The following is a 13524-nucleotide window of genomic DNA, read 5'->3' on the forward strand; positions in this document are numbered from 1 at the left end:
CTCCTGATATTCTTATTCCAGGTAGTTTTTCAGATTTTTCTTAAAGTCTTTCTTATGTTGAAAATCAGAAAGTTCTAATGTACAGAGCTGAGCCTAGTTGTCTAGTATTATCCCATCTTAAAGCCGAGTGCCTTTAATATCCAATTTTAACTTTAAAGGAAAAAGAAACCCATTGATTATTTTTCTGGATAGGGCTGATATTCTCAAACATCGTTAAAACACAAAAAAATAAATACAATAAGCTAGTTCTCTGCCTTCTGGTGCAAAACCCTTTTAAACCAGCAGTTCTACCTCTAGGAATTCATTCTATAGATGCCATCTGTGTGTGTGTGTGTGTGTGCAGCCTGAATGGGAGGGGAGTCTGGGGGAGAATGGATACATGCCTATGTATGGCTGAGTCATTTTGCTGTGCATCTGAAACTATCACAACATTGTTAGTCAGCTATACTCCAACATAAAATAAAAAGTTAAAAAAAATAAGTTCAGCAGTAAAATAAATAAATAAATAGTATTAGGAAAACTGAATAACTGCCTGCAGTAGTAGTTATACCACTCACAAAAATTAACTTAAAATGGATTAATGACTTAAACAAAGACCTGAAATTTAAAACTCCTAGTAATAAAGATAGGGGAACAGCTCCTTTACATTGATCTCGGCAATAAAATTTTGGTTGTGACACCAAAAGCACAGGCAACAAAGGCAAAAATAAATAAGCGGGACTATGTCAAATTAAAAAAGCTTCTTCACAGCAAAGGAAATCATCAGTGAAATGATAAGGCAAATTAAAGAATGGGAGAAAGTATTTGCAAACCATATATCTGATAAGGAGTTATATCAAAAATAAAATAAAGAACTTATACAACCCAATAACAATAATGACAACAACAATAAAACCCCAAACGATCCAATTAAAAAATGGATGGAGGAACTGAATAGACATTTTTCCAAAGAAGACATACAGTTGACCAATAGGCACATGAAAAGATGTTCAACATCACTAATAATCAGGGAAATGAAAGTCAAAACCACAATGACGTAGCACCTGTTAGAATGGCTATCATCAAAAACACAAAAGGTGGGCTTCCCTGGTGGCGCAGTGGTTGAGAGTCCGCCTGCCGATGCAGGCGATGCGGGTTCGTGCCCTGGTCTGGGAAGATCCCACGTGCCGTGGAGCGGCTGGGCCCGTGAGCCATGGCCTCTGAGCCTGCGCGTCTGGAGCCTGTGCTCCGCAACGGGAGAGGCCACAACAGTGAGAGGCCCGCGTACCAAAAAAAAAAAGAAAAAAAAACACACAAAAAGTAACAAGTGTTGGTGAGGATGCAGAGAAAAGGGAATGCTTGTGCGCTGTTAGTAGGAATGTAAATTAGTGTAGCCACTATGGAAAACAGTATGGAGGTTCCTTAAAAAATTAAAAATAGAACTACCATATGATCCAGCAATCCCACTTCTGAGTATATATCCAAAGGAAAGGACAACGGGATGCCAAGGACATATCTGCACTCTCATGATCTTTCATTATTCACAATAACCAAGATATAAAAACAACTAAAGTATCCATCAACAGATAAACAGATAAATGGATAAAGAAGATTCATGTATATACATATATATGTATATGTATGTGGAAACGGGGAAATGTTGGTCAGAGTACAACTCTGCAGTTAGAAGAATAAGTTCTAGGGATCTAATGCACAACAGTGTGATTATACTTCACGTTATTCTAGTATATACTTGAAAGTTGCTAAGAGAATAGACCTGAAATGTTCTCACCAGAAAAAAAAAAAAAAAAGGTGATTATGTGATATGATGGAGGGTTAGCTAATGCTACAGTGGTAATCATATTGCAGTGTATGTGTATCAAATCAGTGCATTGTACACCTTTAATTTACACAATTTTATATGTCCATTATATCTCAAGAAAGCTGGAAAAAAGAGGCAGGCTTATCTCCATGTTCATACATTGCATTTACACATTTATTTCTTTATTCATTCAACAAACATTTTGAATGCCTACTATATTAACTGAACAACCACCAATTCCTATTGCTTTGATGGAATAAGTTGTGAGAAAAAAAGAGTGACAAAAAAGGGTCTAAACATTTCCATTCATTCACTCATTCATTAATTGACTCTGAATAAATACTATTCAATAAACACCTAACAAAAAAAATAAATAAACACCTATCAAGTACCACATAAACCTATACAAGAGGGCTGGTACATACCTCATCTATAGAAATTGCCCCAAATGGCCACAATGAGGACAGATTCTAAAATGTCCATCAAGCCAACCTGATACCATGTTGCAAATGCTATGTTTCCATGTGCAGCCCTGTGGCAGAAAAATGGGTCCATTCTTTTATTAACTTATTCATTAAAGGCTTATTGTTTTAACTCTCCATGGGCTTTTTCAGAATACAAAGTTGTACAAGACATACCACCTACGATTAGATCTATTTGCCTTATTTTTTGCATTTTAAAATTTATAAAATATTTTCATTTATTACTTCATTTGATTCTTAAAAAACAAAACAAAACCCTGTGAAATAAGCAAGACAGGTATTGTTTTTCGCATTTTGCAAACGGAAATCAAAATTTTGAGAGTGAGTGTCTTGCTCAAAGTGGTCGAGATGAGAGTAGAAACCAGTGTGCTTTTTGCTGCATGTACCACAGACTTAACATCTGTCACTCCCACATTTTACTGTGGGAGTAATTGTATCTGTAGTTGGCTGGTTCACTGAAGAAGCCCTATAAAGAGGGAATCACAAAAGTGATGCATGCTTACCTCTAACTATTTATTTCAATTTCATAAAGGTACATTTATTCTCCAGTCTTTTTCTTGTAGACCCATGCCTTTTTGTTATGCATGGTCAACTGATTAAAATTCCACCTAGTCCTTCTCATAGACTCACACCCATCACGCATCCATCATCTATGATTTCTCAATTTTGGTTCCTTTAAAGTGAGGCTGAAATTACGGAGATGTGCGAAATATTCTGAATCCAGAATCCTTCTAGATGTTTATAATTTCTCCTGATCTTCTACAATCATTTTACCCACACCTAAGTTAACAGAAGTATTTGTAGTGACCCTCCTCTTCCAAGTATTCCAAGACTTTCCAAAGTATTCAGTGTAGCTTTCAGTGTAACTCTCCTTCTGGGCTCATATTTTATTGCTTTACACCCTACTTAGTTACAGAAACAAGTGCATTTGGCACAAACGCAGTTGAGCGCAAGCGCTGTAAGATAACAATGCAAAGGCACAAACAGAAATGTTGCGGAAGAGCCAAGAGCTGTGAACTATGGCTATCAGTCCGCATGATTTACAAAGAGGGTGGAGAGAAATCATTAATCTGATGAGTTTGTTAAATAGAACTCAGTTAAGAGAACTTCTACAACAACAGGCAAATAAGAAGCTGCCCTCAAAGCCTGTTTATGTGTGACTGGAAGTATCTCGTACCTCCCGCAGTAAAACTGTAGACTCCTCAAATTGTTATCAAGTTGCATGCAGAACATTCGCCAGTACTGAAGAAAAGGCCGTTTCAGCTGGGTAGTCAGGGGGTTGACTTAGGCAGGAGGCTAAAGATAATGTTTTTCTAAGAAGCACTCGAGAGTGTTTGCCCAATCTTAAATGTAAAATCGATCTTGATTACAAAAACTTCAGATTCTTAAAACATAGGTTCTCTAGTGGAGTAAAAGGAATAATGACAACACTTTAACTTTATTCTAGTTGTCTCAGAGAGGGCTACTCTCTCTACTTCCCAGCATAGGGTTTATCATATGGTTTGTGCTTAATACACATTTGCTGAAACTGTGACCACAAAACCATATTTGTTTTTTTGTTTTTTATTGATGTATAGTTGATTTGCAATGTTGTGTTGGTTTCTGGTGTACAGAAAAGTGATTCAGTAATATATATGTGTGTGTGTGTGTGTGTGTGTGTATGTGTGTGTATATATATATATATATATATATATATATATATATATATATAGTTCTTCATTTTCTTTTCCATTATGGCTTATTGCAGGATATTGAATATAGTTCCCTGTGCTATAGTGTAGGACTTTGTTGTTTAGCTAATTTATAGTCTGTATCTGCTAATCCCAAACGCCTATTTTATCTCTCCCCCTTCCCGTTTGGTAACCATGAATTTGTTTTTTACGTCTGTGAGTCTGAAAAAGCCACCTTTGGAATAGATAAAAATTTGATTTGTTGGAGTGTTTAAATTTAGGTCCCTCTCCTTATACATAAATATCTGCTCAGTCAGTTCTGTGTGAAATGTAGCAGAGAGGAGATAATAACTTTATTAAGTGGAAGATGTATTGGGGAAGGTAAATGCCTGGATCATTAAGAAAAATTTCTTTTGACACCCTCTTTAAAATTTTACCAGAAAATATGAACTTTATTCACCATGTGATTATCTAAATACTCTGACCCAGGGCTGAAGAATTGGCAAAATGTCCTTAAAATCTTTTCTTTTCTTTTTTTTTTTTTTTGCATATGAGGAACCCCATTGTGACTAGCTGTTCTAGACTGTTCTTATTTGTTAAGCTTTTGGGTAACCACCTTCCACGAAAAGTTGTGTGGCCTGTCTTATCATCATAGTTTCTGTGTCCTTTCGGTTCAGAGACATTAGAAGGGTGTGGTTTTCCCAGTAAACCCTTGTTTGGACTAAACTCCCTTTGTCATTTTCACAGCCAAGAACTTTGTAATAATAATTCTTGTTTGGAACAATTTTAGTCAAGTTCATTTGAGTCACGATGTTGTGATTTCTCCAAAAAGTGCAGAATCAAAGCTATTCTTATGGAACATTTAAGGAATAGTCTTTCAGCTCTTATGCTGAATGGGATTTAAGTGAATAATCGAAATAGAAATAGGAGAGCATGCAATATTACAATTCGCAGGCAAAGAGGAATGGCAGATCCACTCCATGAAATGGTTGAATTTCCCTCTTCCTTGCCTTTTTCTTCTCCTCTCCTTTTTTCCCCCCTTCTTTTTCATTTTTTCTTTGCTTTTTGTCCTTCTTCCTTGACTTTTTAGCCCTTTTCTTTCATGTAATCTATAATCTACTTCTGTTTTCTCTCCCTCATTCCCTCCCTTCCCAGCCACTCTCTTGGAGTTTCTGGCAAAGGCTTCTCTGGAGTGATGGGTGAGCTGCCATAGCAGGTATGGTTCTCAGTGACTGAGCTTGATTAGGCGCGATTCAGAATTGAGACAAAAATAGGAAGGAAAAAGGGAAGAGATCTGGAGCAGGGTAGCTTCTCAAATGGAGCAAGATATGAGGAACACAGCCTAATGGTCAGCATACTCGTTGTGAGTGGAACTGGGATGCCTGCACCGCGGCTTTCGGGGTGCAGGCTTGGTGATGTGCAGTGGGTGAAGCCTGGGGTGGGCTTCAGGGGGAGTCCTCCCTTTCCCTCCTATTTCCCTTCTATTTCCCTTCCTATTCCATTGCCAGGCTTGTTTCTTGCTTTCTTTCTCTCCTTCCTTTATTGTGTTTTCTTCATGAAGCTATCCATAGACAGGGTGAAAATTAAAAACATTTAGGTACAGGAAGTATCTCTCATCCTTACTTTCTGAGTTTTTCATCTAAAGTGGTTATTGCATCAGCATTACTGAATGCATTAGAGACATCAGGGTGAAGTAAACACCATGGAGGAGACCTTCGGCGAGGAGGGAGACTGACAGGCAAGCAAATCGTTAGAGCTTGGTGTGATCTGTGGTGTGAAAGGTACCATTGAAACGCTATGGCAAGGCAGGAAGGTAGTTATCTGCTCGTGGCATGTTTCCAGGAACAAGGAGAGGAAGGAAATTCCAAGAGGGAACAAGGGGAATGCCAGAGATTTCCAAACCATTGGAGGGGAGGCACAGCCTGGCTTGAGGAATCTCAGTCACTGTTATTGAAGATCCTGACAAGGATCTTGGACTTGATTCTCTGAGCCAGTGCTGGCCTAGGCTGATCAGGTATTAGTGTGAGATAAAAGGGCAGAATGGCAGTAAGCCAAACAGAGAGAGATAAATATCAGGTGATACTGCTTATATGTGGAATCTAAAAAAATGATACAAGTGAACTTATTTACAAAACAGAAATAGACTCACAGACATAGAAACAAACTTATGGTTACCAAAGGGGGGGAAGGTCGGGGGAGGGAGGGTTAAATTAGGAGTTTGGGATTAACATATACACACTACTATATATAAAATAGATAACCGACAAGGATCTACTGTATAGCACAGGGAACGATACTCAATATTTTGTAATAACCTATAAGGGAAAAGAATCTGAAAAGGAATATATGTATATATATATATATATATATATATATATATATATATATATACACACACACACATATATGTATAATTGAATCACTGTGCTATACACGTGAAAGTAACACTATATTGTAAATCAATTATACTTCAAATAAATAAATAGATAGATAAGAATATAAATTCGTCATGTCACCTTTCCATTCAGTGTAATTCAGGGGAGTCAGGAGGGCTTGGTTCAAATCCTGGCCCAGCCACTTACTTACATGACCCTAAGTACATTAATTAATCTTTCTGAGCCTCATTTTTCTTGTCAATAAAAAGATGATTCATAACACACACACACACACACACAACAAAAAAGAATGGCAAGGGGCAATCACTCCAGTGTTACCTACAGGATAACCTCTGATAGCATTAGTTATTGCTTCACATATTGAACTTTATCCTCAATTTTTGTCCCAGTCTAAAAAAGTTTCCGATAAACTGCTGTATATAGTACCAAACAATTGATAGATTACGAAGACATTGGAAATGTAGTCTCATTTGCACTTTTAAAGATTAGCCTATCAGTAATGTTTAGATGTTTGACAGGGCAAGATGGAAGGAGTAAAAAACATTGAGAAAGCTATTCCAACAGTCTGGACCAAATACTCCAGCCACAAAAAAATTGCTGGGGACTTGAACCATGTTGCGGGCAATGAAGATGGAGACGAAAGAATATAGTATCAGGATATTTAGCAAGTAGATGCTGATGGATCTAGTGATTATTTTGATGTGGAAGTTAAAGGTAAAGAAGGAATGAAATAACCAGTAAATATCATTATACAGGGAAAGATGGGACTCAGTGCCATACCAGCAGCAGCTTCCAGGTATGTGAATTCTAAATAAATTTCCCATCTTTATACTTCAGCCTGGATAAATATTCCTGTATTTGTAATATGCTAGATTTGGCAGTTCCTCTGAGAAACACAGATTTTTTAAAAAATTGTTATCTTGAATATCAATATGTCACATGAGCCTAGTGTTATTAAAACAACAGTAACAACAACTTAGTTTTAAAGGTGAAAAAAAAGATTGCTATGAATACACTTATGCAGGAACAGTGATCTCTGTTTTGAGTATATCAGGCATGGTCTTTACCTCACAATCAATAACTGCAATTCTTCAGACTTGACTGCAACTAAAGTTTATTCCAAATAAACAAGTCACAGAATGGCTAAGTGATTTGCCTGAGGGTATATATAATGAGCTGAATTGTGTCCCCTCTAAATTCATATGTTAAAATTTTAACTCCTAGGACCTCAGCATTTGGGGATAGGACCTTTAAAATGGTGATCAAATTAAAATGAAAGCATGAGCGTGGCTCTAATCCAATATGACTGTGGTCTTTATAAGAGGAAATTTGGACACAGATAGTTATAGAGGGAAGACCATATGAAGACACGGGAAGATGACCATCTATAAGCCAAGGAAAGAGGCCTCAGAGAAGCCAGCTCTGACCACCTTGTCCTTGGACTGTTAGGGAACTGCTGACCAAAACCACCCACCTTGGCCAAGCCCACTTGCCTGAGCTGTCTAACAGCAGGAGGTCCTAATAAGGAACAAAATGCTGCTGTTGAAAACTAACCTGCAGAATTTGGGAGGGGCCAAAAGAGGGAGGAGACGACCAACCTCCCAGAGTCCTTCTTGCTGGAATCCATTTTGGCTGAGAAATGTACACGCCACCAGGAAGGACAGTGAGTCATACTATGGGCCAAGCAAGAGGATTGGCCTGAGATGGCCCCAAAACTAACCCATCCCCATAAAATCTGAGACTGCGAGCCACATGGCAGAGCAGTTCTCCTGGGTTCATTTACCCTGCTGCTGTCCAATTTCTTTTGCTTTGTCAGTACATGTGTCAGGCAATTCATTTCCAAGTTAGACAAGAGCCCACTCTTGGGCCCTGGAAGGGCCCCCCGCTTCCTGCACCAGGACTTCTAAGCAGTGGGACTATGAGAAAATAAATTTCTGTTGTTTAAGCTGCTCAAGCTATAGTGCTTTGTTGTGGCAGCCCTAGCAAACTAACACAGTACACGACTCATAAATGGTCTAGACCTGATTGGGACTCTGGCCAGTCTGACTCCAAAATCTATGCATTACCTGAGGCCCTCTTCACTCCCTACGCAAGAGGAGAATAACTATGGGCTGAATCATCACGGCTCTCACTCTAACTAAGGAGTGTGTCACACCAAGAACTTCCCCCACTAGATGAGCTGCTATTCTAGACTGATTATGATCTCTTAACTCATGATGACAATGATTAGTGCAGAAAGGTTTTAAATTGCTATACTATATTAGGGGAAGAAAAATAGAATTTCATGACAGTGTACCAAGCTTTTGAACTCTGGCTTCCGTAGATGACTGGGAACTTACTCAAGGCTAAGAATGGTATTCTTGGATTGCCCAACTGATAAAGAGAAGAAAAGAACAGTATTTGATACAGCTAAAGCTTTGCAATGAACTAAAGGAAGAAAGGAACTAGCTAAGTTAAATATTAACTTAAATCACAACCATTTGGCTAAGCCTGAGGTTCTTCTACAGAGTGAATGTTATATTCCTTACATAGACTCAGGATTTTTGCATTCTTTCCTAATGATATGATAGTTCTGCCTGACTATGACAGTTGCTAATCTAACACCAATGACAATAACATCACAAATCAATTTAGTTGCTCTGTTCAGAGCTTCTAAATGTTTCTTTTGCAATATGTGAACTTCCTATAACCTAGAATTTATGAAATGGAACCATATGTGACCTCCATACTTTCCCAATTTTCAGAACTCTATCCCACTAAAAGAATTCTTTTAAAATAGCTGGCTAAGAATCATCAGGTAAATCATGTTACACGGATGTTTATGAAAAATTTTGACTTGGTCTCTGTGAACATCTATTTTGTCACTTACTAAAGCATGCAGAGTGTTAAGGAAAATTATTTCATCATATCTCATAAATTTCTTAATATGTTTGATCTCTAACAGTATTCTTGCCCTGTGAAGAATTCACATTATCATGATTTCCCAATAATAATTTTAACATTTTAATTCTCTATTTTTTTTTTTATAAAAAAGTGTGTTTGAAGTCTCTGCTAAAATTCTTTTTCTCTCTCTCTCTTTTTTTTTCATCCTCACTGCCCAATCCAAGCTCTTATCACCCATTCCTAGATTACTGCATCCAAGCTATTCTGCCTCAGGCTGCTATCCCTAACCAATTCATCCTACACATCACTGCCAGATTAATAATTCTAGACCAGGGCTTCCCTGGTGGCACAGTGGTTAAGAATCTGCCTGCCAATGCAGGGGACATGGGTTCAAGCCCTGGTCCAGGAAGATCCCACATGCCACGGAGCAGCTAAGCCCATGCACCACAACTACTGAGCCTGCGCTCTAGAGCCCACAAGCCACAATTACTGAGCCTGCAAGCCACAACTACTGAACCCACGTGCCACAGTTACTGAAGCCTGCGTGCCTAGAGCCTGTGCTCTGCAACAAGAGAAGCCACCACAATGAGAAGCCTGAACACCTCAACAGAGTAGCCCCCACTTGCCGCAACTAGAGAAAGCCCGCGTACAGCAATGAAGACCCAACACAGCCAAAAATAAATAAATTTTAAAAAATAAATAAATAATTCTAGACCAGATCTTTGTGTTAACTCTGCTGCACAGAAAACCTCCATGGTTTCCCATCCACTAGCTACAAGTTAAAGTCCAAATTCCTGAGTGATCCATAATCTGGCCCCACTCAATCTTCCAAATTTTCTAGCCTTACCTTCTAACACTCCCTCACGGTGAGCTAGCTAAACTGATTTTCTGAAATCCTACAGAACTTACTGTCTATATTATTTTTTCCTATCATTAATCAAACATAGTTTTCAGACATCAGTTTTTATCTGATTTCTTTTGCTAGATGCCCAAACACCTTAAATGTTCTTCATTAAATTTTATTATTCATAAAATAATCAATGTCAATGTTGTTTGCTTCTTTGCATCCCTCACAAAGGTTAATGGAAATGATTATTTCTGTGACTTTCAAGAGCTATTTTAAAGTTCCCTACAGAGGACACAAATGTAAATAAGGCATGATTCCTGTCCTCAAGCAGTTCACCTCTAGAAGAGAGATGAAAGAGTACAAAGGTAAATATAACGCAATATGAAAATTCTAGTATAAAGGGATGAACAAAGGACTGTGGGAGCAAAAGCTTGTATAGGTAAAGAATGTTGGGAGTGAGGAGGTGGTTTGCATATGACAGAAAGTCATAGAATGACATTTGGATTGGACCTTGAAGAATAAATATAATCTTTTGTAAGCAGAGAAGAGGGTTTGCAATTGCAACTTTTATACCTCAATCCTTATGAAATAATCACTGAAAAAAGTCTCTGAGAAGACTCTTGTTTGCTCCAACCAGAAACCTATGGATTTCCTCTGTTACAAATAATATTTATGTTAATTTCTCAGGTCAGGCCATGTCCATGCCCACTTGGTTAGTAGAATTTGAGACATGTGCACAGTTTAAAGTAAAAATTCTGACTTCTTTGGGGTAATTCTTTTCCAACCCATGACCACAGGCAGGTGGCCACTTCTCAAATATCTCCCAGAGTTTTTCTGTGGAGGTTTTCCAAACCCTTCCAACTCTCAGCCTGATGGAGAGAGTCCCAATTCTAGTTCCTCAAAGAGCATAAGTTCCACAGACTCAGTGCTGTACTTTCCTGCAAGTGGGCATTGAAACTTAGACTAGGTTTTGAGATCCTGAGAGTCATTCAGTTTTAACTCCCATTCAGTGCTCTGATTGTAAGATTTTTGTTTCTACATCTGGGTGATTTTTCTTTCTGGCTTTAAATCTTAAAGATATATTTTGTTTTGTTATTCTTTATCCAACATTTTTATATGAATTTACTCAAAAGAGAGGATCCTTAGATCAGTTCAGCCTGCCATACTGATTGGAAATATTAAGGTTTTTTTAGGCTTATTGCCTTAGGATTATTTCCTAGAAGGACAACAACACAAGGTTAAATGGAAATTACATTTTGAGTAGTATAGAATATTGTAGTTTCCTGAAGGAGATATATGACAAGAAAAATAATAGGATTATCCATTCAACAGAATATTTTCTTTAGCTGACTTGCCCACAAACAGGTAAACATCTTGATCAGTATTGAAAAGAAATCAACCTTTTTATCATTTTCTCTCCAGAAACAAAATCCCATAATTTTCTTAGTTGTTCTTATGGTATCATATCAATACTTGAGACCTACAAAGTTTTTCTTACAAAAAGATGACATACCCCCTCATGTCATGCAGCTTTCACTCTAATTCGGGTGTCAGTAAACATTTTCTATAAGGTCCAGATAGTAAATATTTTAGCTTTGTAGGTCATTATTACCTGTTGCAACTACTTAATTCTGCTATTCAATTATAGTACAAAATCATCCACAGACAATACGTAAATGAATGGACATGGCTATGTTCCAGTAAAACCTTATGTACAAACACAGGTGTCAGGGAGCAGATAGGCCATAGTTTGCCAACCCTGCGTAATTGAAGAAATAAGGAAACAGGGCATATATATGAATTAGAGCTCTTCAGAGAAGCAGAACCAATAAGAGATAGATAGAGAGGGGGAGACCTTCAAGATGGCAGAGGAGTAAGATGTGGAGATCACCTTCCTCCCCACAAATACTTCAGCAATACATCTACATGTGGAACAACTCCTACAGAACACCTAATGAATGCTGGCAGAAGACCTCAGACTTCCCAAAAGGCAAAAAACTCCCCACGTACCTGGGTAGGACAAAAGAAAAAAGAAAAAACAGAGACAAAAGAATAGGGATGGGACCTGCACCACTGGGAGGGAGCTGTGAAGGAGAAAAAGTTTCCACACACTAGGAAGCCCCTTCACTGGAGGAGACGGGGTTGGGGTGAAGCTTCGGCACCACAGAGGAGAGCGCAGCAACAGGGGTGCAGAGGACAAAGTGGAGAGATTCCCACACGGAGGATCGGTGCCGACCAGCACTCACCAGCCTGAGAGGCTTGTCTGCTCCCCTGTTGGGGCGGGCAGGGGCTGGGAGCTGACGCTCGGGCTTCGGAGGTCAGATCCCAGGGAGAGGACTGGGGTTGGCTGCGTGAACACAGCCTGAAGGGGTTAGTGTGCCACTGCTAGCCGGAAGGGAGTGCAGGAAAAAGTCTGGACCTGCCTAAGAGACAAGAGACCATTGTTTCCAGGTGCGCGAGGAGAGTGGATTCAGAGCACCACCTAAATGAGCTCCAGAGATGGGTGAGAGCCACGGCTATCAGTGTGGACACCAGAGAGGGCATCAAACACTAAGGCTGCTGCTGCAGCCACCAAGAATTCTGTGTGCAAGCACAGGTCACTATCCACACTGCCCCTCCTGGGAACATGTGCAGCCTGCCACTGCCAGGGTCCTGTGATCCAAGGACAGCTTTCCTGGGAGAACACATGGCGCACCTCAGGCTGTTGCAACATCATGCCAGGTTCTGCAGCTGCAGACTTGCTCCACATTCCATACCCCACCCTCCCCCTGGCCTGAGTGAGCCAGACCCCCTAATCAGCTGCTGCTTTAACCCCCTCCTGTGTGAGCAGAAACAGACGCCCTCAGGTGAACTACACTCAGAGGTGGAGCCAAATCCAAAGCTGAACCCCAGGAGCCATGCGAACAAAGAAGAGAAAGGGAAATCTCTCCCAGCAGCCTCAGGAGCAGCAGATTAAATCTCCACAATCAACTTGATGTACCCTGCATCTGTCGAATACGCCAAGACATATATAAATCAAAATATCAAAAATTAAATACAAAGAAAAAGTATTAAAAGCAGCAAGGGAAAAGTAACAAATAATATACAAGGGAATCCCCATAAAGTTAACAGCTGAACTTAAAGCAGAAACTCTGCAAGCCAGAAGGGAGTGTCAAGACATATTTAAAGTGATGAAAGGGAAAAACGTACAATGAAGATTACTCTACCCAGCAAGGATCTCCTTCAGATTTGACGGAGAAATTAAAAACTTTACAGACGAGCAAGAGTTAAGAGAATTCAGCACCACCAAACCAGCTTTATAACAAATGCTAAAGGGACTTTTTTAGGCAGGAAACACAAGAGAAGGAAAAGTGCTAGAGAAACAAATTCAAAACAATTAAGAAAATGCTAATAGGAGCGTACATATCGATAGTTACCTTAAATGTAAATGGATTAAATGCTCCCA

The 13524-nt window shown here is 39.1% G+C and overlaps 1 long non-coding RNA gene across 1 annotated transcript in view; it reads left to right on the top strand.

Moving 5' to 3' along the window:
* Positions 1-10217, top strand: part of LOC117201773 (uncharacterized) — a 135553-nt gene extending 125336 nt beyond the window's left edge. Inside the window, exons 6-7 of the long non-coding RNA XR_007475736.1 lie at positions 7105-7145; positions 9457-10217. This is a non-coding gene — a long non-coding RNA (uncharacterized LOC117201773). The remainder of the gene's footprint in view (positions 1-7104; positions 7146-9456) is intronic.
* Positions 10218-13524: the final 3307 nt, after the last annotated feature.

The sequence above is a fragment of the Orcinus orca genome, chromosome 1 (assembly GCF_937001465.1).
Source record: "Orcinus orca chromosome 1, mOrcOrc1.1, whole genome shotgun sequence".
NCBI lineage: Eukaryota > Metazoa > Chordata > Mammalia > Artiodactyla > Delphinidae > Orcinus > Orcinus orca.